This window comes from Ixodes scapularis, unplaced genomic scaffold (genome assembly GCF_016920785.2).
Source record: "Ixodes scapularis isolate PalLabHiFi unplaced genomic scaffold, ASM1692078v2 PGA_scaffold4__175_contigs__length_147842914, whole genome shotgun sequence".
Classification (NCBI taxonomy): domain Eukaryota; kingdom Metazoa; phylum Arthropoda; class Arachnida; order Ixodida; family Ixodidae; genus Ixodes; species Ixodes scapularis.
The window spans coordinates 74,552,639-74,578,191 of NW_024609879.1; the positions used below are offsets into that span (position 1 = coordinate 74,552,639).

The window sequence follows — 25,553 nt, forward strand, 5'->3', positions numbered from 1 at the left end:
GTAGACTTTCGGAGAAACTATTCTCCCGGCTGCCGCGGGAATAGACGCTGCATAATTCTATAGATAATCTTAAAGAGTACGCGTAGAAGAGCGGTTAATCCTTGACAACAGGTAGGTTGCAGCGCACTTACCATAAATAATAGCGGACTTAAAGACGTAATCCGTGATATACGTCGACACGGTCAAAGCAGGACAACCACACAAACACAAAAACGAGAGGGAACGGCTCCTTGGAAGTTTGAACACTATGCGGCGCACAAGCTGTCATTTGCCGAACCCAACCAAACCGCAAGAATTCCTGACTTCTTTGAAGAATCGCTTGTTGCCGATATACGAGTAGGACTTTTCGAACACTGATAGCTTTGGTGCACATCGAATACGTTGTCGAGAAGCATCCTAATAAGACCGCAGGGTTAGGCGACATATCGAAGCAGGTAGGACGAGCGATTCGGCTGATTGCAGCGTTAACATTTTAGCGATACCAGCTGCTGATTGTAGAACAAAATTACGAAGGCGGATAACAAAGAACTGGCAAGATGAATGGCAAACTGACAATCACAATAAACGTCTCTTCATCAAAGCTAATTTAACTGTATGGAAAAGCTGTAGGCATTGTAAACGCTTTTACGAGATTATAAATTGCGAATTGGACTTAGGCATGTCGCTCATGGACATCTTCTAAGAGGGGAAGGGGCATTTGAGTGTGATTTCTTCTCTGAACCTGGAACTATTCTACATATTCTCTTAGTCTACTCAAAATATGATCGTGAACGCCGCAAGCATTTTGCATTGTTTTACCATTAGCATGTTCTATTTAATCTGGCCATTTTGCTTGGGGAAGAACTTCTCATGCCATATACAAAGGTTTATGAGTCCTTGAAGAATAATTGCCATATACACCTCTTCTAGATTTTTTTTGCTGCGTTTTGATCGCTGACTCTGTTATCAATCTGTCTTTTCTATTCCATTTGTAATAATTCTGGCGCCCTGTGGCCTTTGTTGCTGAGGCACCCAAAAACCCGAATTTTAAAGTCAAATTCGGGGTTTTTACGTGCCAAACCAACGACAGGCATCTGGCACGCCCCAGCGGAGGACTAAGAATTAATTTGGACCACCTGGGGACCTTTTGACGTGCAACCGAAAGCTCGGTTACACGGCGCCTCCTCCGCAATAAGCCTCCGTCAGATTGCGGACACCTCGGCTGGGATTCGAACCCGCCACAAAAAAACCCGAATTTCGTTCATATATATATATATACTGGGAGTTTTTTTTATTAACAAATTCGTTTAAATGAAGTCGTGAAACTTACGTTCATGCGGTTTGTGCAGGCGAGTTAAACGGCCAGGGGGAAATAGTGTAGGGGCTAGTCGTAACGATCAGTCGGCTGTTTAACAACAATTCGTTAATTACATTTCTAATTAGTAACAATAGACATATGGTTTCAATCAGAAGCTTGCTCAGCGTCATCGAAAACTACTAAATGAACTCTTTCTATGAAGACATAAAACAGGGGCAGAATTTTGCGGCCTTCTGAAAAAGCGCCCAGTTTGGACGCGTTTCTAGGTTTCGGTTTTTTATCGAAGCGCATTTTTTCGGCCGCGGTCCTGCTCCCTGGTGGTCGTGGCGCGACGCCACCCCCTGGGCTCCCTCGTAGAATTGGGGGAACTAGAGCGTACCTGCGTGCGTCGCGCTTCTCAGGCACTGGGGATCAGGACCGCGGGCTCAGAGACGGGCTACGACAAGAAACCGAAACCTAGAAACGGGTTCAATTGAAGCGTTCCTGCAGAACTCCGCAAATGCTTCCCCTGCGTTATATCTCTTTGGTTTAGTGGTGTGGTTTGATTGAGTTTGAGGTTTGATTTAGTGGTTAGAGCAAGTCAGAATATTTTTTTTTTACTTTGCCGAATTAACTATTTGATCAAGACCAAGTAATGAAGTTTTGAAATATTCAATTTAGATCAGAAGCCTCATTGATAAAGTTGTAGAGCGTCTTCAGAAACATCCTGTTCAGTGGTTTTTATCAAGGAACGTCTAGCACAGTAATAATGTGCATAGATGGAAGAGTTGGCACACTGCAAAGGATATAAAGCTTTGAAAAAACACGGACCGAGAGACAGACACAACGACAAAAAGCATACTCTCAACTAAAGATTATTCGAAAAAGTACACGCTATTATTCCCAAGGGAACGCACAGTCATCAATGAACCCCTGCCAAACTCACGTTTTAAGTACTTATACTCGTTCGTAGATAGGGCCAGTGACGTTTTGCTGACGCACTTGTTTCCCCACGCCGTAATCTCAAAAGCCTCGTGTAGCTCGCGTGACACTTTGTTTTTGTATTTTGCCAAAACCTTTGTGGTGTGGATTGACGGGGAAAGGCTATCTCGGAGAAATAGATGAAGAGTGATGGCAGATACAACGTATTTAGGTACGTTGATGATTTTCTCATCCTCGGATACACAATCGGTTCCTCAGGTTGTGTGGTGACAGAGCTGCTTAAGATAGTTAATTAATATTGCTACGGATAGTTTTTCACGTATGAGAAACCTAAAGATAGGATAAACAATTTCTCGACCTCATGCTTAGTTTTTTAGGGGAGCATATTTGCTGGAAGTATATGCACCTAGTTCGAAAAAGGAGATTCTTCCTTATGACTCCTGTCATTTAAAGCCCGTAAAGAGAGGTTTCGCGTGCTCTTGTTTAAAAGCTTCTCTCAAGAAGTCCTCTGTTCATGGCGCACAGGATAGCTTTGTAGGACTGGTAGATCTAATCCCCTTTATACGGAAAAGTAGCGACATCCTTTGACAAATGCCACCTGCCATCTTGGGCCAAACCAGGCGGAGCTACAGTCGATGCGCCGGTGTAAACAAGCAAAACATAAAAATAATAGGTGTGCGCATCAGAGAAGGGGAGAAGAAATGCCATGCTGGTCGGAGTGCAGTGCATGCTATGAGCTCATGACGCTCATCAAATAACGACGACTGTACAACGTCACTGCTTTCACCCTCTTTCTTTGAGCCCATCCTTCGAGGCTGGTGGACCGTGACAGTGCGCTTTTAGCCTGTGTGTATGTATTTGCGTATCTTTCAGCCTTCGACTCCGCTGTGACTCAAGTGTAGGAAGGCTGTCTGCTATCTTGGGCCGATCCAGGCGGCGGTATACAGTCGACGCGTGGCACGCGCGGGTGTAAAGAAGCAAAACATAAAGATAAAAGTATGCGCGCGTCAGAGGAAAAGGGAGAAGACGTTGCTACATTACTTATTCAGGGGCATTAGGTAGACCGCCTTCGGAGGGAGGGGGGGGCTTGAATCCCAATGAGCTCATTTGTCAAGGTGGCCGGGAGCTGGATAACGGAGTTTAAGTTATCAGAGAAACCACTCTGCGAGATAAGACCTCTACGGCGGGTGTTTATTCCATATATGAACGGCGTGACACACAATCTTAAAAAGGTGGCTCAGTGTTGCATTGTTCCGGTTGTGTTTTTAGCGCCTAATAAGGTGTCGCGATTATGCCGAAGAATCAGTTATCCCCAGCTGATCACAGACCCGTGCAACACTAAGCATAAGAACAAGCACACAGATTGCACGACGGTGGTCGTGTATGAACTTCCGATGACGAGAGGGTTAAGCTATCTAGGGCAAACAGGCAGATGCGTTAATTGTAGAGCCCATGAACACGCAGCTTCCGCCAGGACCACACTGTCAGGGCATCATGCCGTTCATTGCAGAAGACGGTTCAACAGTACAAAAGTTTTGGCAAATTGCAAAAACAGGGTGCAACGCGAACTACACGAGGCTTTGAGATTAGGGCTAGAAGAAACAAGTGCGTCAGCGAAACGTCACTGGCCCTACCTACAGACGAGCATGAGTACTTAAAACGTGAGCTGGGCGGGGATTGATGGATGAGTGTGCGTTCCCGTAGGGAATAATAGCGTGTACTTTATCGAATATATTTCAGTTAAAAGTGCGCTTTTTTTCGTTGTCTTTGTGTCTCGGTTCGTGTTTTTTCAGCGGTTAATACCCTTTTCTAACATAGTTCGTGTTTCTGGGCATCAAAAAATTCCGCAAATTACAAAAAAAAAATACACAAAACAAACAAAACATTTGACTTTGCCCTTGAGAGCCTTGTATTGCAGTGCTCTCAGCTGTGGCTTGAATAAACTAGACCCGTATGTTGAATAGAACACTGTTGACAGGGTGCTGTCGAAATATTCGCGTTTTTTTTGCGTTCTTTTCATAATTTGCTATCTCTTTTTTAAAGTCCTGAAAAATAAAGAGTGTTAGTGGTTTCTTGATAAAAACCGCTGAATTGAATGTTTCTGAGGACGCTTTACAACTTTGCCACAGAATCATTTGCTCTAAATTGAATATTTGAAAAGTTCATGAAGTGGTCTTAATTAATTAGTTGATTAGGCAGACTACAAGGAATAGCCTGACTTACTCTAAACAATGAACATGCTTATTTCTTTAATTTCGTCTCCCTAAAACGCACCATAATCATGGAATACCATATATATATGTATATATATATATATATATATATATATATATATATATATATATATATATATATATATTGGGAGTGAGGGAAGATTAACAAGTGCATATATCTATCTATCTATATGTACATATATATATATATTCTGTTGGTTCAACATATGATGCATGACAAATTAACAAGCTTAAACATTAAAACGATAACTAATAATTATTTTATATTTGTTTATATATTAGTTAACCTATTGAGTTATACATTTCTGTTCAGGCCGAAGCCAAGTTGAAGAAGAATTTGGGCATGAACATAACACTTGAAATTTCAGACGTCAATATCGTAAGTGTGCTATTACAAAAATACCAAACTGTTCTTTTTTTCATACGCCACACTTACGGCGGTTTTAGTATATATGTGCTTAACCATATCGTTAATTTTTTATTTAGCCTCGTGATGAAGTTCTGAGGCAAATTAGGACGTGGACGACAAACGGATATATGCACGCTGATACGGTTGTAAATTATATCCGAAGATATTTCACTCAGACCTACAATCCTGACATTCTATGTCTTCTTACAAGGTGAGTAGAGCATTCGAATCAGACGTTTTATTGATGCCATTAAAATATGACATCGGTAGAATATATATTTAAAAAAAAGACGTGAAGACAATTTTGCTAACTTGTGACCGATTAATTAGATTCGCACTTTTTTCTGTCCCTGATTTCGTACCTTTCTGCGAAAGACTTGTTATAAAATTCTTAATCTTTATTTTATTCGATCTACAGGGTGATTCAAGGAGAGGCCAGGCTCCTTAGATCGACCTGAAAATTCGGTTTCTTAACCTAACGCGCTACGACTTTGTGAAGCGTTGCCCACAAATGGTGCATTTTTTTTTTTTGTAAAATTTGCAAAGAGCGAACTTACCCGAGGAAAAAGTAAAGAAAGAAAAAGGCTTAGCTCCTATGGAAACCCAGCGAAGCCATCGGTCTTCAAACAACACGGTACGTTTCGCACGGGAGACGAGAGATGGCGCAAGCGGTCGCGACGCCAACTGCCGCCAACGAACGAGCATACGACGTCGAGAGCCGGCGTCTTTAGCAGACATGGAACTGCAGTTCCTTGTTGTTACCGCGCCTGTTTTTGTTTCTGCGACTGTCGCCGCCTGCGGAACGCGCGCCGCTTTTGAGTCGAAAAGACCGTCTGGTAAAGACGCCGGCTCTCGGTGCCGTGTGTTCGTTCTTTGGCGGCGTTCGTTGCGCCATTTATCCCCACTTAACTCTTGTCTCCCGTGCGAAACGGCGCTGTGTTGTTTGAAGACCGGTGGCGTCGCTGCGTTTCCATAGAAACTAAGACATTTTCTTTCTTTACTTTTTCCTCAGGCAAGTTCGCTGTTTGCAAATTTTAGAAAGAAAAATGCACCATATGTGGGCAATGCTGCACAAAGTCGTTGCGCGATAGGTTAAGAAACCGAGTTTTGCGGGCGATTTCACGAGCCTGGCCTCTCTTTGAATCACCGTGTAATGATAAGGGGTGATCAATAAGTTTTGCCTCCTAGGCTGTAACTTTTTTATTCAGTCATGGAATTGAAAGGTGTTATATTCAAATAAAAATTTAGATTATTTTGTCCCCAGGAGCACATAACTTTCCAGTTTGGTGGCCACTGGCGGGGATGCACTTCCGCTACCGGTGCACTACTCTCCGCATGCCGTCGTAGGTGATTGAGGGCGGCAGTTCACGACACCAACGTCGCACTGCATCGGTAACCTCGTCGTCGAACTCCAACCGTGTACCCTCCAGATATTACTTTAGCTTTGAAAATAACCAAGATTCTGATGGCGTGAGGCTGTGGCTGTAAGGTGAACGAGGCAAGACATCTAGCAACTGCCGCTTCCCCGGCGCGGCGTTGGTCTCGTCGACAGCCACCCTCAATAATCTACGACGGCATGCGGAGGGTTGTATATAGGGGTGAAGTGCATCGCCACCAGTGGGGACTGTATTGAGAGGTTATGTGGTCCTATGAAAGTGGAGATTTTTATTTCTTATTTGAGTGTAACATCTTTCAATTCCCTCACTTAATAAGAAAGGTACTGCTTATGAGGAAACACATAATGATCACCCAGTACGGTAAATAAAGAAAAACAAAATATTCTTAATGTTAATTATAAATACACCGATATCAATAGGAGAAACTCGCAAATTTTGAGGAGGTATGGAATGCGACATAAAATTAAAATTCATTATTTCGGTGTACTAACATGTAAAATACTAAGCATCATGTCATTTGATCCCATAACACGGGAGAAAACAGATTAAGAGCTCTAATTCATATCACGTCTTGATTGAGCTTGAAATATCTTTTTGGAATAATGTCAAGTTTGTATAAATCTCGCTGATTGGGCTAGTTGCTTTATTGTTCATAGTTTGAAGTGTGGCGGAGGGGCAGTGGAGTTGAAACCAAGGCATGGCGCGTTTTTCTGCATCGCTGATAATAGGGTAAAAGTGTTATATTTGCATTCTTTACAAAGAAAAAAGATATAATTTTGTAAAAAACCGGTGTATCACTTTTCGCGCTATCTTCTTTGCCTTTATAAAAATGCCGGGGAAGGGGGGGGGGGCAGAGGTCGTAGTATATGCCATTTGCACGCTCACAAAATGCAATATTTTTCTGCACATAAACTTAGACTGAAGTTTTGGTTATACATTTATAACGCGTTCTCGCCTTAGAAACTTGCTTCTCCAAGTCACCGAATCATAGTTCGTTGGTTTGTAAGCGTTTCCGTCAAAACCTACAACCTCCTGTCCTGTGCCGCGGCTCGGTCTATTTCTGCTCCGCCCAATGCAGAGTAATAAACAGAGCCCTGCGACACTGCAATGGACTCTCCGCGGAACATGTCCAACCGTACAAAAGTAAAGAGCGCGCTAATACGTACTCGCGCATAAGACAAGCACACAAGTGCAGGTCTACACTTGAATAAAAAAAAAGATGTCTGTGGTGGAGTGAGTGTGGGATGAAATAAATATAATAAGAACTCACTTCGTAGTGTTTAGTGAAGCCGTTCTGTATATTCAGCTGCGGATATTTCGAATAGTGATTGAGATAACAAGGCCAGTTCGCACAAAACTGTTTTAGTTATGCTCTCTTACGTTATGGGAGCTTAAAATTGACTTATATCGAGCTGCAACCGGGAGTCACCGGGAAATTCGTGGCATGCATGAAGCCTGGCAGTCGATTCAATGAACACCTTTACACGTGTTAAACGAAGCGTGGATGCTATGGTGACTAAGGAAGTAACACAAGAAAACGTAAGCAGAAGTTACTTATTGTTCGAGTGGCTCTTAATATAAAAAGTTTGCCAGCACTGCTACGTGACATTTATCGAGGTACTCCGGTTCCTAGAAAAGACTCGTTCGGGTTTTCGCTTATATTACGCGGGTCAAATTTGGTGGTGCTAGTCCTTCAAAGCTCTGGAATATAATAATATAATATAAAAATATGAATACAAAATATTTTGTACAGCGACAATTGGGGCTAAAGTATTTGACGTGACTGCATAGCTCTGGAAGGGATTAACTGGCGCGGGACTTTTTTTTTATTGTATATGCGTGCACTTCTGTGCGTGCAAATGCTCTGAGACTCTTATTAGACGGCTGTAGGTTTCTCTCCTGCGCATACGCGAGAAAAGTAAGAGCGGTATGTATCATCTTAACTAGGTTCCAAGCCTCTAGACGTAGTATATATTAAAAACATTTTGAAACATATTATTATTGTTCTATCGGTATATCTTGTTACGTGAAAATAGCAACGTTTCTTTGTTTTTTTTCAGGGACACACTCTATGACAATAACTTAAGCCTTGGACCAGGTGAGCATTTGATAGAAAATCAGTATAAATCTTGGTTTTATTTATCGGCTAACACGTTTATGGGATGTAAATATTGTCATATATAGTACCCATAACAGCTTTCAGAAGCATTTTGATAGAGGTACGCGTTTGAGTAGACATAAACGCCATTATTATGGAGATGAAACATAAACAAAAAAAAAGTTTTAGAACAATTTGGATCAGTAGCTACGAAATGAAGGGTTGTGACCCAATTAAAGAAATATTTTGGGCAAATTTTTTTTTCTTGTGAAAATAGGTTCTTGGGGCCAGGAAAGAGCAATGCACAATTAAACTTGATATTGTTTTGTCAGAGCCTGGGTATCTTGGCCTGGAATTGTCGAGTAAGTCTTTACGGCTTCGCTCACTGGTTGTTTGATTATTGCCTGAACTTTGGCTAATGTTCGGCGCTTTGACAGTTGTGTGGCATACCAGAGAAAAGACTGACTTGACATTTCTCTAGTTATTTAGAGTAAGAGAAAAGTACTTTGAACCTAACTAACGCTTTAAAACAAAACCACCAAGTAACACACCAGAGAAGAGACTGACTCGACATTTCTCTAGTTATTTAGAGCAAGGGAAAAGTACTTTGAACCTAACTAACGCTTTAAAACAAAACCACCAAGTAACACAGTGTTTTGGACTGACATTTTATTTTCGAAAGTCAATTTAGTAATCAAAAAGCCAAAAGAGGGTAAGGTATAACCTAACCTGATAATATTTGCTCAGAGTCTGGGTACCTCCGACCTAAATTTCCAGAGGAGAGCCAGAGTTTGGTTTTACTGTTTGGCTCGCGGTTTTAGACAGGAAACTTTGGCCCCAAATAATCAAAATGCCATATTTAGGCTTCACAGCTTGTTTGTTTGGGATCTTAGTTGGCCCCATTGGGCTTGCTTCTCAAGCAAATTCTAGAACTAGGATTCATTGCTAGTTGTTCGATCTTTACTCGCCTTTTTTGGTTCGTGTCCGGCCTTCCGGCAGATACGCGACGAAGCAGAAAAAGCCAGAATTTGAATTTCTCTAATTTATCTGAAAAAAGTAGTTTGACTTTAACTAGTGGATTGAAGCAAAACCTTATTAGCCGCAAGTTATGCCCTTAAAATTGGCGAAGTTAGACAAAGGAAGGAAATTTTCTTGCCTAGTGCCTAGCTTATTCAGCCTAAGGTCGGCCCCTAAGGTTGCCAAACTTGGGCCAAGTTAGGCATTTCTCTTGGTTTGTACCTGGGGAACCACATAATTCAAAACAGTAGTATTTAATTTGAGGTTTTAGGAGGACTTTCTCGTGGCAGATTGGGGTATGTCAGACTTTTACACACTCCTAATTGGTCCTTTCTGATAATGCACTGTTTACAACACTAATTTTGACATTTCTTAGATAGCAATATTTTCGATGCAGTTTTATGAGTTAGAACTCTGTAGTTACATCTGGCTATCATGGGCTATAACGTTCTTAACGATATAAGAAAACTTGTACACAGGAATTTGTTTGATGGAATGGTTGTCTTACAAAGTGAGAGGCAAAAATAAATATTCAAAATTGGACCCATAATTTTATTGGTGTTCTCATTAAAAAAATTTTAAATACTTTTCAATATATTAAGTGGATATATGGCTTCAAAAAGCTATATACCTAACGCAAAAAACATGGTCAACCATGGAAAACCGTCATACTCGTTCTTGAGAAATATGGCATGCCTACAAAAGTTCGCAACTGCGGCCAATGACGCTCCCCATACGACAAACACCACATGCAGCGCAACTCAATTTACATCAGAGGTGGCTAAATCCAATTATTATATACTTGAGAAACAGAACCACCTTCTTTCAATGAAACTTTGGGATGTTTGACCGCTTTAAAGATTGACAAAAACTTAGTTTCTGTTATGCAGGACTTAGAAAACATAAGAATAGTCCACCGGGTTTCAACATATGTTGACCTTCGATTTCTTAGTCGTCCCAGTTTTTCGTGTTTCCATTACAGCCTTAACCACACTCGACGAAGGAAAATGGCTATAATTTTGCTAAAACTAAATATCACTTGAATAATGTTTTTCTCCAATGCTGTGACTCATCACGTGGAATCTGTTAGGCGACGAAAAACTGAATATTCATAACAAGGTGAAAGACAAGCGGCTGACGTCTTAACACAGGAAGCGCTTATTTTGAGACTTGAGTCTTTTCCATCACAAATACTCGAAAAGTTGGTGATCGTTTTGTTCGAATTGTATTATTTCAGTTCATCTCGCATCAATCTATCAGGAACAAGGTTAATTATACAAGCTGCTTTTAGACTATACGATTTTTGTTTAATAGAAAAACCCGTGAAATTGGCGGCTGAGTGGAGTTGCGCATCTCAGCTCGGAGCAGGTGTAGCGGAAGCTTACGCACCAGAACCCAAGGATTTGTGCTTTATCCCCACCCCTGCCCCTTTTTCTTTGGAGGAGCATCGCACCGGAGTGCGGTTGTGTATCACTACCGTGTGGTGTATGTTAAGAATACCAGGCTAGCGGTTGTATTGCCATGGCGAAATTTTGAAATTTCTCGTCTACAGCTGAGACACCAGAAACCCATTAAGGTTGAATAACATCCGGCTCTGTAGACATACATACACCACGAATAATATTGTAAAGCCAGAAAAACATCCGTTATACTGTGGCGTAGAAATGAGGCCTTTACACTTGGCTCGGTTAGTCCAAATAACGATTTATTAAAGAACTTACATAAAGTTAAATACACACATCAGAAACTCCACTTTGGGGGAAATACTTCTATCTCTGGCGACTTCCCCTGCCCTCCTCCTCGAACACACCTTCAGCGGGTGCCCCGACCACAGCCAAACTCGACAAACAAGTATCAACACAAAGGCGGGCGAGCCGAATTCCTCTACAGACCTAAGGGGTCCCAAGTTTGCGAGTTAGCGGGCGGAAGACTCCACAGCCAAAGGGTGTCAGACGTGCAGGTTGGCCTCCAGAAGATGGGTGATGTCCAGGGCTTGGTATCTGGGTGCCAAGTTCCTTACGGCCCTTCGGTGGCCGCTTATCATCATCATCATCATCATTTATTTTCCTTGAGGGCCCCAGGGGGCATTATACAAGGGAGTGAACACAATAAAAACATCAACAAAAATATTTAATAAAAAAAACACGCTGTAACCTATACTTGTATTTCAGAAAGAAAGAGGTTAACGGCTGCAGCAAACTTGTTAGTGTCAGTCATGTTTACAATGAGGTCAGGTAATGAGTTCCAATCGTCAATAGCAGATGGTAAAGTCGACATTTTATAGGAGACAGATGACGAAGTAATTGAGCGCAGTTTACATGAGTGGTCAAAACGAGGGAAAATACGGTAGGGAGGTGATAGTAGAGAATCTTTTAGATGGTTGTTGTGGTAAAAGATTTTGTGAAGAAGAGTGAGACGTGACACCCTTCGACGTAAAGAAAGTAAGTCAAGGTTAGCTGATTTGCGTAATCCTGATATGCTAGTGTATGGGGAGTAGTCAGAGTAAATAAAACGAAGACCTCTGTTTTGAACGGATTCAAGGTTGTTAGTTAGATATGATTGCCATGGTGACCATATGGATGAAGCAAATTCAAGTTTAGATCTGACCAAGGTCGTATAAGCTAGTAGTTTTACTGAAGGTGTAGCTAGTCTGAGGTTACGGCGAAGAAATCCGAGAGTACGGTTAGCATCGGCAGTGCCAGCATTTATGTGAGTAGTCCATGACAGATCAGAGGTCAGGTGAACGCCTAGGTATTTATATGAGGAACAGGTAGCAACTGGGATAGTGGAAAGGTGATAAGAAAAGGATGAAACATGTGAACTGCGGGTGAATGATAGAGATTTACATTTATTAAAGTTTAAAGTCATTTGCCATTTGTGGCACCACTGAGTTATAAGTGCGAGGTCATTCTGCAAAATTTGATTATCGTGGTTTGAATTAATAGGTCTATAAATTACACAGTCGTCGGCGAAGAGACGTATTGAAGAGGAGATGTTGAGGTAGAGATCATTAATGTATATTAAAAATAGAAGGGGGCCAAGAACGGTTCCCTGGGGGACGCCGGAGGTTACAGTGCAGGTGGTAGATTTGGTGTTGTTAATAGATGAGTACTGGGTGCGATTTGTGAGGAATTCGGAGATCCATTTGACGACTGAGGGATGGATATTAATATTTCTAAGTTTCAGTAAGAGACGTTGATTAGGGACCCTGTCAAATGCCTTGGAGAAATCAATAAATATGGTGTCAGTTTGCTTATTAGAATCAAAGTTTGAGTGAACGTCAGTAAGAAAAGCTGTTAGTTGCGTTTCGCATGAGTATGACTTTCGAAAGCCGTGCTGATGCTCGAAAAGAAGGCTGTGGGAGTCTAGAAAGTTTATTATGTTAGAATAGAGTATATGCTCTAAGCGTTTAGACGACACACTGGTGAGCGAGATGGGGCGATAGTTGTTGATTAGTTGGCGATCACCTGCTTTGTAAACGGGGATGACGTTAGCGATTTTCCAATCGCATGGAATTTCAGAAAGTTGAAGAGACTGCGAGAAAATGTCGCAGAGGAAAGTTGAAGAGACGTGTTTAGTATTTATTAATATTTTCGAGTTTATTTGGTCGTCGCCAGAGCTAGAAGACACCTTCAGCTGTTCAATGGCCTTCAGTACACCAGAGCGGTCGATCATGATAGGATTCATAGGAGGATGAAGGGGTTGGCACAAGTTGGGCATACTTGACAAGTCTTCATTGGTAAAGATCGAGCTAAAAAAGTTGTTAGTTTCAAGAGCACTATGTTCGTCAGAAAGTGGAAGGCCGTACTCGTCAACGAATTGTAATGGAAGAGAGAGTGCTGGGTTAGTTACTTTCCAAAACTTTTTAGGTTTATTGGTTAAAATGTTGGGGAGGTCATGAGTATAAAATTTGGATTTGGCATCATGAATCGCGGATTTGTAGGCCCTAGCGCATTCGTGATAGGCGTTCCAAGATGCGTTAGTGTTATGAGCCTTTGCCCTCGTATAAGCTCTTTTTTTCCTGTTGGAGTGACAATGAACTGTTTTATCGTACCAAGAGTTAGTGTTATCGGATATAATTCGAGTGAGTGGAACGAAACGTTTGATTAGGGATGTTAGTCTATCTTTGAAAAGAATCCAGTTTTCATTGACCGTCCTTTCTGCGAAGTTGACTGAGAATATGTGATAAAATTCTTCGAGGTTGGTGTTGATAGATGCGTAGTCGGCTCTCGCATAATCGTGAATGAATTTGCAATAACGTGATTTCTTAGGAGTAGTGATGGAGAATGTTAGCTCAATGACGAGATGGTCGCTAATGCTGGGTAAGTATGTGACGTTGCTGGAGAGTGAAAGGTCATTGCTTAAACATAGGTCGAGTACGTTGCTGCAGCGATTGGTAATTCTAGTGGGTTGAGTGATAACATTAGATAGGTTAAAATCTAAACAAAGGTCAATAAACTCTTGAGAAAATGCACAGCTAGAACAAATAGAAGACCAGTCAATATTTGGGTAATTGAAATCACCAAAAAGGGTAACTAAAGCGTTAGGATATTTACATGCGAGTTCAGAAAGGCATTTATACAGCTCAATAACAAAATCTCTTTTAATATCCGGCGGCCTGTAACACACACCCATTATTACGGAAGGCGTTGTGCAAAGATACACCCAAACAACTTCTAGGTCAGTGGTAAGCGGTATTAGCCGTGATGGTATATGGTCTTTTATGGCCAAAAGTACGCCCCCTCCTTTTCTAGTTTTTCTATCAGATCTATACACTCGAAAGTTTAGTTGCGAGGGAAATAGCTCAACGTCACATATATCAGGGCTTAGCCACGTCTCTGTAAGTACAACAAAAGCGGCATTACACGCTTCGATTACTGAAATTATTTCGTCTCTCTTTGGTATTAGGCTTCTAATGTTAGTAAATAGGATAGAATGACTTGAAGATATGTTAGTGATAACATGGTGCTTTGCCGGTCGACTTCTAGAGGGCGACGAGAAGAAGCGCTGGCGTGGCTATGTGTCTTTTTCTTTAACGGCGCCAAGAGCGGCATCGAATACGTAGCACTTATCATTTATAAAAAGTTTATCATGACGCAGTCTGTAGGGGGTGCCTTTTGGCCTTGCAAAATCAAGAAGGTGACGGCGTGCGAGCCGGACAGAAATTGGGAAGTCTTCGCTGATGGCTACGCGAGTACCTTTAAGCTTGTGGGCTGATGAAAGAACGCTATCTTTATCTTTAAACGAAGAAAACTTTACTATTATTGGGCGACATTTCTGAGGGTCGAATGCTCCTAGGCGATGCGCCCTTTCAATCCTAGATGATTCAACTTTCACGTTTAGTTTTTCGGAGCACAAACTAGTGACCAAGCACTCTGACTGAGCCCATGTTTCCTTGTCTGCGTCGGTGATGCCAAAAAATAAAAGATTACAGCAACGGGATCTGCCCTCTGCATCATCGCAACGTGTTTTTAGCTGAGATAGTTCGTTTAAGGCTGCAGTAAGCTGGGGTTCAGTAGTCGCGGCGCTACTAGTATCCTTCTGCTTTAGTGCGTCGAGTTCACTCGCGAGTTTGTTAAGTCGCTCTTCAAGTATTGAAACTGTCTGTTCACTTTGTTTTTGTTTTTCTTTTAGAAGGTTTACTTCTTGTTGAAGTATAGCATGACTGTTTTTAAGTTTATCGACAGTTTCTTGTAAGCTAAGTAATTGTTCTTCTTGGGGTTTTGACATGGGAACTGGGTTCCGCTCAACATCACCAGACAACAACAGCAGCAGAACTCTAAAAGACTCAATACAAGCTTCGGGGCATGGAAGCATAACAAGGCAAACATTGTCTGATTTAAAACAATGGCAAGGTTTTTGTTTACTAACCTGCGGGAGGACGAAAAACATGAGCAACTTCATGGCTGCAGAGCTTCCATGCCCACTGGCGCGCTGTCGCAAAGGGAGCTCCTTTATAGCTGCCGCTGTCGATGTCCCTGCTGATGACGTGGTGTGAACGAGGTTCTCGATGAACTTGATAGTTCAGCAGCCTTCTGGGGTCCTCCAGTTCACAGCTCAAAAAGTTTTGGAAGGACCAATCAAGAGGTGTTTCCTTAGCACCAATCAAAAGGCTCGAAGCGCAAAGCAAAATTTAGCATGACAAAACCAAGCACATACCCAAGATAAAACACCTTTCGTACGAAGTTCAAAAGATCAGTTAGAAAAAGAGAAAACTCGTACAACGGAAGAGAAATTATACACTGAGCAAAACCACCTCCGAAGTAGAGATCCCAAAAGCAGACATGCATAAATCAAAACACCTCCCACTCGGGGTTCTGGGAACTAAGGGTAGCGTTACAGCATCCATGTTCGCCCCCATACGGGGCCCCGACTCCGGTACAATACATGAGCCGTTGCGTGGAGACGAACGATCTTTTAGAGAAGGTAAACACTTAGTGAAGGTAAACAAAACACTCGTGCAAGCGCAATTTCGCGACAATACAACGCAGAAAGGTCCGCCACACTTGCAGCAGCTTTTTATCTATAGATTAGTATAAATTTCAAAAAAAAACCTGTTGATCTGTTTTCTAGGATATTTTATTTTTTTAATTTTGTTAATAAGTCCTCAGTTTGATGACCACATTCAAAACGCTGTAGTTAGCATTTAATAAAGAAATAATTTTTTTTAATTACCATCTATGAACTAACAGTGAAGTCTGAAACTATCTAGTTAAGGTAAACCGTTATTAAAAAGTAACAACGTAATTCTAGTGAAAAAAATGCTTAAGGTTTAAACGTTTTGTGGGTGTTAAGGTGTTTAATGTGTTGTGCGGTTAACTTTGTGCACACATATTTGGACTGTTTTCCCGCACTGCAACCTATCCATGTGCTCAAGTGCATGAGTTGTTCTTTACTAGCTATGAAAAGCACGCACAGGCATTCCTTTGGTCTAATATTTTGATGCAAACAAAATTAAAGGCCACTAGTTTCTTTAATAGTATGTTTTCAACATGAAATACCTGGTTAAGCCGTTATAATTATTCGGCGCCTACACAGCCCGGATATTTTTTAAATACACCTGAAATGTTGATAATGCAGTTTTGTATCTGGGGCGTCGTAATTACCTGTTTATTTGTTTTAGAGCTCACTTTAAAATATAATGATTGAAGCACGTCCTTATCTAGACTTCGAATTTACGCCTGACGCTACAAAACGCTTAGTCAATACTAAGTGCCATAAAACATATAAGTAAGCCCAATATAACCCTTTGCATTGTTTTATATCAAGGCTATTCAAAACACAAGGATTTGTGCTAGGATCTTGTTCCCGCTATTATGCAATACAAGTTAGTGGACACTAAGAAAAGCGGCAATTTCTTATTTAGGATGGTTAAAACCAGGTGAGTAAACGAGATTCATCAACACTCGTAATTTCATTTTACTAAATGACGATCACTTGTTTTATCGGTTCAATTTTCTTTATTGTGAAAAAAAAAAAAAAAACTATATTGCCGCGCCCAGGGCTGAGAAAGCAACGCTCGGTCACGGACCTCCAGAAAGTTCTCGTTTATTCATGTACCGCATGTAACTTCTATCATTTATTCCTGCTTTTGTTTTCTAGAAAGTGCGTGTTCATTCTCACCCGATCACGCGACGCTCGAAGCGCTTTCGCCGAATCTTCGAGATAGCGACGCACTCTAGATAAGAGGCCGCCCGCGACCTTGTCGGGTCAGTCTCGCCCCAGCGCTCGATTCTGCTGACACGCCGACTTCGACGCCCGCGACGCTCTGCTTTCTTCTGTTTCCTTCTTTATTTTTGGCACAAGTTCGCCACATTAAACGTTTATTTATTTCTGTTTATTTCTTGTTTATTGGTCACGACTCACCACCCGTGACAATATCAACTCGGGTTCTACGACAAAGCTGGTTCACTCATGATGATGACACTTCAAAAGCTTGTAACATACAGGGTGTTCGAATTTAATTCGCGGATCTTTTTTAAACAAAAAGGATACCGGCAGATGAATACCGTCTTTATTGCCTGCATGCGTATTGGAGTCGGCTAATATTAGTCAAGAGATTGCATAATAATTAGTCTCAACGTGACGATTATTTCCTTATTTAATATCACCAAGCCGGATACACATTCAGTGATGATGATATATTTTTTTCCGGTAACGCCTTTTACAAAAAAGCTATTTGAATCAGCGCAGCCAATTTAATAGAGTGGAGCAGTGTTTTTTAGAATCCCGTTGTATGCAATTTATTTTTGCAATTTAATCAGAATTATTTATTTTATTTTTAAAGTAATCGCGCTGAAAACATTGTAGCAGAAAATTTCTTAGAAATTACTTCGTGAAAGCATGCTGAGTTTCAATTTTTGTTATCACTATTTTGTAACATAAGACAGCAATTGGCGAGTGATGTTTCTCAGGCAGTTGTTATATGTTTTGTGATCTAAACCAAATAAGTAGTTCGTAAGAGTACAGGCAGGGCGTTTCGCAAATTAGACTTCTGTCTATTGAAGATTACAAAAGGTCTAGTGCACGGCTTTATTCAGAGTAGCTGAAGCGCGCTGCGTCGAGGCAATCTTACGTGAACGCTCGATCCCGCTTTCACGCTGACACAAAACCCACGAAGCAAGTTAGTATATTATTACCTTTTCAAACAAGCTCAATCCATTTTTTTAAAGTTATTCATCATTTTGTCATTTGTCATCCGCTGAATTCTGGTGGAGGTGCGGGTGTTGCACTTAATGCAGCGTACGCATTGAAACGACGTCAGCCAAGTTTAGTTTGAAGTGAGGCAGGAAGATAAGTCTTTGAGGAACCAGAAACTGGATCCAGCCGCCCCGTTCAGGGAAAAGCCTACTCGATTTATTTTTTCTCTCAGACATGACCAAACCAAACTCCTTTTGTTGTATACTCTGTCCTGAACCTGCCTGAGGCCTGTCGCCCGCCGTGAATGTTAACGACTAGCTCTACCAAAATGAACGTTTGGCACGCTAAAAAGCATGGCCAGGAAAACAGCGGCTCCAGAGCATTTATCTTCCACATGATGGTGCGGCAAGGCATTTTTTAGAGAACCATAAACAAAACTTATGTGAAGGAACAGAAGCGGACCTCCATAAACCAAAATCACCGAGGATGTACCGAAGCTGTTTTTTTCGGCCAGGGTTTTCGAGCACGTTTGTAAGACCCGACCATGTAATGCTTGGAATGAGCATAAAGTCGCACCGCAGCATTCGATCATGGCCCAGCCACGTTATCTTACTAGTGTGTGTCAGCATGCGTCTATCCGCGAGAACAATGCCTTTAAATAAGTTTCAGCCTCTCCGCTCTGGTGAAGAAAGAAGACCAGCGAAGCTGCACTAGGGTGGGAATGAAGTAATGGCCGGTCGCAAGTCGGCAAGCCACAGTGGAAAGGCTGGAGAGGTTACGCCATCTATGAGCGACGGCGGCAACCAGAGAACCGGAAAACCGTTTGTCTGGTTGCCGCCGTCGCTCTCAGATGACGGTAGCTGTCCAAAGTTTCGTGTCATCATTTGTTTGCTGACTGACACGATACTGGGGAAACGAGCCCTTAACAGCTCCGATGTAAAAATATAAAATAAAAAATAGAGGTCGTGCGTTGAGTGTTATATTAAAACTCTAACAATGCTTTTCGTGTAGCTTTCTTGCTCTTTATTCACAAATTTATATCCACCTTTGTAGATCTACCAATTAGCATCCACGAGCAACACGAAAAAGCCTGATAACGCACAACCGGAAGGTATCCGAAAAAAATATACCATTTCGCTCCTCATGGGCGTTCTCTAAGTTTGAGAGCTACATGCCTACAGCACGCATCGGAGCGGCGAATCTGCAACGGTGTCGAACTATCTCAAGGTTGTCATCGACGGCCACGACGTAAAGGGCGCTCATCGACACCACTGCGGATTATTCGGTTTTATGTGGGAAGCTCTTTTGATGTTTTCGGAAGGTGACGATGCGGTGGGATGGTATACAAAGCAAATCTGCCGGTGGTCATGTAGTAACGCCATAGGCAGGTGCATGGTGCTCACGCAGAAATCATGGGCGAGACGTATCCGTTGATGTGAATCGTGCTGTAGAACTAGTCGAGGAACGTTATTCTTGGAATAACGTTCAGTAACGTAACCGAAGAGATCGCAGTAGCAGAAGCGTCCTGTGTACAGGGAATGAAAAGGGTTTTACTATTGGAGATTGACATTGACCCGATGCTGTCATCACAGTAAAGGCACGAGCTCATTAAGCGAATTAACGAGTTGCACGACTTCTTCACTGCTTCACGATTTCATCGTGGGTTCTCCAGACGACACTCACTAAACACCGGATAATCACTAATGATGATGCGTACCCAGTCCGAGAAACGCATTACGATTTTTGTTAAAGAGAGGGAAGTAATCCAGGAGCAGGTACAAGAGATGCGGAACAACGGCTTCATTCAGCCTTCCAACAGCTTGTCGGCTGTCCCAGATGTGTAGGTCAAATAATGCTGCAATTTTGAGGTATACTACAAGCGACTCAATAAGATTACCAAAAAGGGCGGAGCTATGGACTTAGCACGCAGGAGCTACGGACCCAGCACCTCACGCACACTAACCGCTTGTATCGACGACACCCTTCCTTATTGGACTCCGCCACTCTTGTTCTTTTAAGTAGGTAAATCAGAAGTGTGTATGCTTGCGCATCGAAGTAGACAAGCGAGACCGAGAGAAGACAACCTTCATTATTATAAAAAATTCTGCGAGTTCAATGTGATTGAATTGTGACTTCACTGCACCAGCAAAGTTTCTTCGAGTCATGGACACTGCAGTGGCGGAAAAAAAGTGACTGCATATTTGATCATCCTGCCGAATACGTTTAAAACTGTTAGCTTTATAAGGTGGGTAGTGCCTAGGGCAAGATTACCCTTAGTTTTTCAGAGCCTGAGGTGGGTGGGGCTCTTAGTTTAGTTGGTACTTAGTTCAGGGTTTTGTATAAAAACATATTACGTTACACTATTGTCTCCTTGCGACGCTAGGCGCGCTTCTCTTTCGTACATATGCTTTGCGTTGAATTTTCTCGGTGTTTAAAGTGGGGAAGCGCGCTTTTCTGCCTTTTCTACTCCTCATCGTTCCCGTGTTCTTTCTGCACCGCCTGCTTCTGCTACTCTTTTTCTTTCCCTTTCCACCAATCTCCGCTCCTCGCGCTTTATCACACACCTTGTTTCTGGTCCTCCCGCTCCAGCGTGCTGAGTCCATAGCTCCGTGAGCAGCGCACTCGGTTTCGACACCGGTAACCGGGGTTTGATCCCTGGCACCGGTTGCCTCTTCTTCAACGTCATTTAGTGGCTACGGACTGACCGACCGACACTTTTTTTTACTCTAAGAACCCTTTCGGACATTACACAAAGTGTGTGTGTGTGTGTGGGGGGGGGGTTATCGACAAAGGTAGTGAGTGCACTTAGTGACAAAAAAAAATGATGAGGTTAGCGCAACATATACTTACAAACACACACACACACACACAAAACGCTTACAGAAAACTAGGCAAGCAAAAACGACATGCATTATTATACATTGGTTAGGGACTTTGTAACCTTCTGGGCTGAGGTGATCGACACAATATCTCTGGGTAGGCTGTTCCAATCGGAGACAGTGAAGAGGAGGGGAAAATTTTTGAATAGGTTGTTGCGAGCAAAAACGGGGTGTACTTTGAAGGGGTGATCTAAGCGGGTTGAGACATGATGAGGGGGCTGAATGTATGAATCTCTGAGAGCAGATGAACGATGGCATAGCTTATGGAAGAAAGACATGCGCGCAATAGGACTTCGACAATGAAGTGGCGAAAGGTTGAGCGAATGTTTTTTGTTAGTCACACTTGAATATCGGGAGTAATCCTTAGCTATGAACCTGGCGGCTTTATTTTCAAATGCCCCAATATTACTGGTTAAATAGATGTGATAAGGGTGCCAAATAATGGACGCGTACTTCAACTCTGATCTTAGGAGAGAGGTTTACGCAAGAAGTTTAGTTGCTTTTTTTTGAGCCAGGTAGAAGGAACGTTAAAGAAATCCTAGAGTTTTAGACGCTTTGCTAATGGTACCCTCAAAATGAAGGTTCCATGATAGGTTAGGGGAACGTTGTACGCCGAGATATTATATTTCATAAATGTTAGGGCCGTCATTTCGACGTCATCAGTGCTTTGTACGTCAAACTCTAGTTTGCAAAAAAGTCAAATTTGGGGGTTTTACGTGCTAAACGTACGACGGGCATCTGGCACGCCCCAGCGGAGGACTGAGGATTAATTTGGACCACCTGGGGATCTTTTGACGTGCAAACGAAAGCTCGGTTACACGACGCCTTCTCCGCAATAAGCCTCCGTCATATTGCGGGCACCTTGGCCGGGATTCGAACCCGCTACCTGTGGATCCGTAGGCCGGAGCTCCCGCCTCGGAGTCACCGAGGCGGCTGTGCTAAAGTTTGCGGATGTATTGCGACAAGGGGTGTCGTGGCTACAGCATTTTTTAGATTGCATGGCTCAGAACAGGCAATAGGTTCTTCATTTGAGCCACACCGGCAATTGAGGGACAACCGCAAACTATTCGCAGTCTAAACGATTGACTGGGGGACTAAACAAGACGATCCCTGACATAATTGCGGTGCAAATAGTCGTAGAGCACAATGCGTGATATGAAATGGTGCCGTAGGTTACCTTTCGCGAACAACACGGTTGTTTAGGAAACTACTGGAATGACGCCGTTACAGCTGGTTCGCGGTAGGAGAGTAACCACGATGCTCGACGCAATGCTACCGCACAAGCCGATCGACGACGCCAACCACGATGGTCAATTGATTTCTCAACGCGCGAGGGGAGTCCGACATGTTGCAAAGGACAGAATCCAAGTTCAAAACAATTTCCACTCTCATATTACAATGTTTTGTTGTCGAAACGTTCACTTTTAGTACGAGAAACGCGTGTCAGTTTGGAGTCTGTTTTGGCGCTCCAGTCTGAGAGAGAAACTTCTGAAACACTATTTTGAATCTTACAGAACTTCGCTACCTCAAGGGTATTAACTTCGAGGGGCTGCCCGACTAAAATGCGAACTTCATTTTGTCGCAACCTGCATGATGCAAGAAAACAACTACTGTTGTTGCAGTTTTTGTTTGCTTGATTTGCCCTTAAATGATTCGGCTTTGATAGGAGTACCAAGTGCAATAAAGAAGAAGAGAATTGTGCGCGTCCAAGTTGACTGCACACGCGGCTCTCACGTGGATAACCCTTGTTTGCTAGTCTAGTTTTGTTTTTCTGTTCGTTACTTCACTAGAATGTTTCAGTGTCTTTGCACAGTCATCGTGTGTTTTAGTTTACAACCTTCTTGAGTATAATAGGGTGTGCAGAAAAGCATCCGCAGCGCGCTGCATCGAGGAATCTTTTCTCTAGCGCTTGAACGAACGGCTATGCCAACATGGACTCCCGTGATACCAGTAATTCCTTTTGTTTTTGGAACAAGCGCGCCCGATTAAATTTTAGGTTTCTCAGTTATGCATCGTTTTGTTACTTCGTAATATTGACAATATGAATGACGTTTATGGCGCAAAATCACACAAGGCGATTCTGATACAAATTTTGCTGCGCTCAGGGCCGAGCAAGCCCGCCCGCGGTAACGAAATTCAAAGAGATTCGCGTTTATTCTTACTCAGGGCATAACTTTTATCATTTCATCTTAGTTTCTTGTTCTCGAAAATGCCTGTTCATTCTCGCTTGAACGCTCGATGTTTGAACCTTCCGGGCTTAATATTCGCGGTGCCGACGCAGACTAGATAAGGAGCTGCCAGTGACCTTCTCTAGTCAGGCTCGCTAACCAGCGCGGAGAGTGGTGTTATCGGTGACCACTCGAAAATCACTCACGTCCAAGTACGGGCGGAATTATGTGATGGCCCAGGCGACGGTCAGAGATTCCTACTCGGTCGACTAGTAATTGCTCTCCACGTTCCACAGTGTCCAACTAGCGTATGCGATCACGCGCTCTGCACCCTCTTGTCGCTCAACCAGCACCGCTCCAAGTCCTGTATTGTTGGCGTCCGTGTGAACTTCCATTTCGGCTGATTGGTCGAAGTGGCGGAGAATCGGCGGCGACTGGAGTCGTCGCTTTAGCTTGCCGAGCGCCTGTTCTTATTCTCCACCCCATTCGAAGTTTATGGCGTCATTCATGAGGCGCGTGAGCGGCGCAGAAATTATTTTGAAATCCCGAACGAATCGCTGGTAGTACGCGCAAAGTCTAAGGAATTTTCGGACGGCCTTCTTGTCGGTGGGCGGTTGAAATGCCGCTACGGCGCGAGTCTTCTCAAGGTCAGCACGAACACATTCGTTGCTCACAACGTGGCCTAGAAACTTCGGTTCCCCGTAGGCGAACCAGCACTTCGTCGGCTTGAGCGTCAGTCCGGCGGTCTTGATTGCCTGACGAACGGCCCGAAGGCGTCGAAAGTGCTCGTCGAATTTGGAAGAGAATACCACAACGTCGTCAAGGTAAATGATACAGCTCTACCACTTGAGACCTGCCAGTACGGTGTCCATGACACGCTGGACAGTTGCTGGCGCCATGCACAGTCCGAAGGGCATCACCTTGAACTCGTGCAGTCCATTGGTCGTGACAAAAGCAGTCTTCTCTTGGTCCCGTTCGTCAACTTCGATCTGCCAGTAGCCACTCTTCAAGTCCATCGACGAGAAGTGGCGCAGCCGGTGCAGGGGGTTGTCGATGCCGTGGAGCGGATACACCTCTTTCTTCGTCACCGCGTTGAGCCGCCGGCAATCTATGCAGAATCGAAGTGTTCCGTCCTTCTTTTTCACCAGCACGACTGGAGAGGCCCACGCGTGTTCATGAATCGCCTCTTTTTGTTTTAGGGGAGACTCGATAGGGCGGTCTACGCACAGGGAACGCATTGTCGTTGGTAACGATGCGATGTTTCGCAAATGTTTTTGGCGCACTTTCGTCGTCGTCGAAAAAGCAGTCGCTTTATTCGGCAAAAAGGTACCTTAGCTTTCGTCATTCCGTGGCACTGAGGTTGATGGGGGGGGGGGGGGGGGGGGGGATCATCGACGGCGAGATAATGCCGCGAGCAGGGCCGAGCAAGCGGCGCCCGGTCACGAAATTTTAGAAGATTCGCGTTTATTCTTCTGACTCGAGAAGGTCATGGGCTGCTCGTCGGCACCGCCAAACTTCGGCCCCGAAAGTTCGAGCATTGAGTGTTGGGGGGGGGGGGGGGGGGGGAGAATAAACGGGAACTTTAGAGAATAAGAACCTAAGACGAAATGATAAAAGTTACGTCCTGAGGTAGAGTAAGCGCTAATCTTCTAGAATTTCAGGAGCGGGCGCTGCTTGCTGCACCCGGCCAGCAAAAATATTTGTTATGATTATAAAACACACGTTAAACTATTTCAAAATGAGTGTTGTAATATAAAGCGTATACTATGTACGTCATGTATGTTTATTTTATTTTTCGAAGGAACCCTTTGTAAATACGACTAGCTGGCTTCTCTTCTCCGTCACTAAAGAAGCGATGATTTACACAAAGCTGTAATTTTTAGCTTATTTTCACTTGAAGGTTGGTTTATAATTTAAAACAAAAAATGTAGGCAAGATTTTCGTCTTTATAAATGCACTAGTTGGTTAAGCTAACTGGTGTAAACACTATAATCACAGACAAGGGGAGAACAACAGGGAGCTGCTTCAGTTATCCCTCCATCAGCACAAGCTTCCTACCTTCTACAATGATTCGACGTCTAATGACAATAGCAGCCGTATTCACCAGGCGTGGCTGAAGCGTTTCAAAGTTAGTGGCGCATCCAATATTCGCTTGCTAAACGAATAAGTAGCGATTATAAAGTTACCGAAAAAATAATATTTGAGAGCACATACTTGGTCGGCGCTAAAGGGTTATTATCTATTCAGGAGTAAGAAGCGAAGCTGACTGGAAAAGATAAGTGACTCGTGCGCTGAAGCTTGATCAGTATGTGCATTTCCCATATGTTTGGTGCTACAATCCTTTTTCTTGTTGGGTCCACTGGTGTTTCAACACCGTAAGTGCTTCATTAGCTCTGACTGTTGGCAATAATGGGAATTGTCCATGGCGCTGAGCAGCTAATCACTCGCTGAACACTGGCTAAACTAGTCGCAACGCTTGATTAATATTTGTTG

At 43.1% G+C, this 25,553-nt stretch overlaps 1 pseudogene; it reads left to right on the top strand.

The window, feature by feature from the left end:
• LOC115324079 overlaps positions 1-25,553 on the top strand; it is a 44,427-nt pseudogene that overhangs the window by 15,708 nt on the left and 3,166 nt on the right.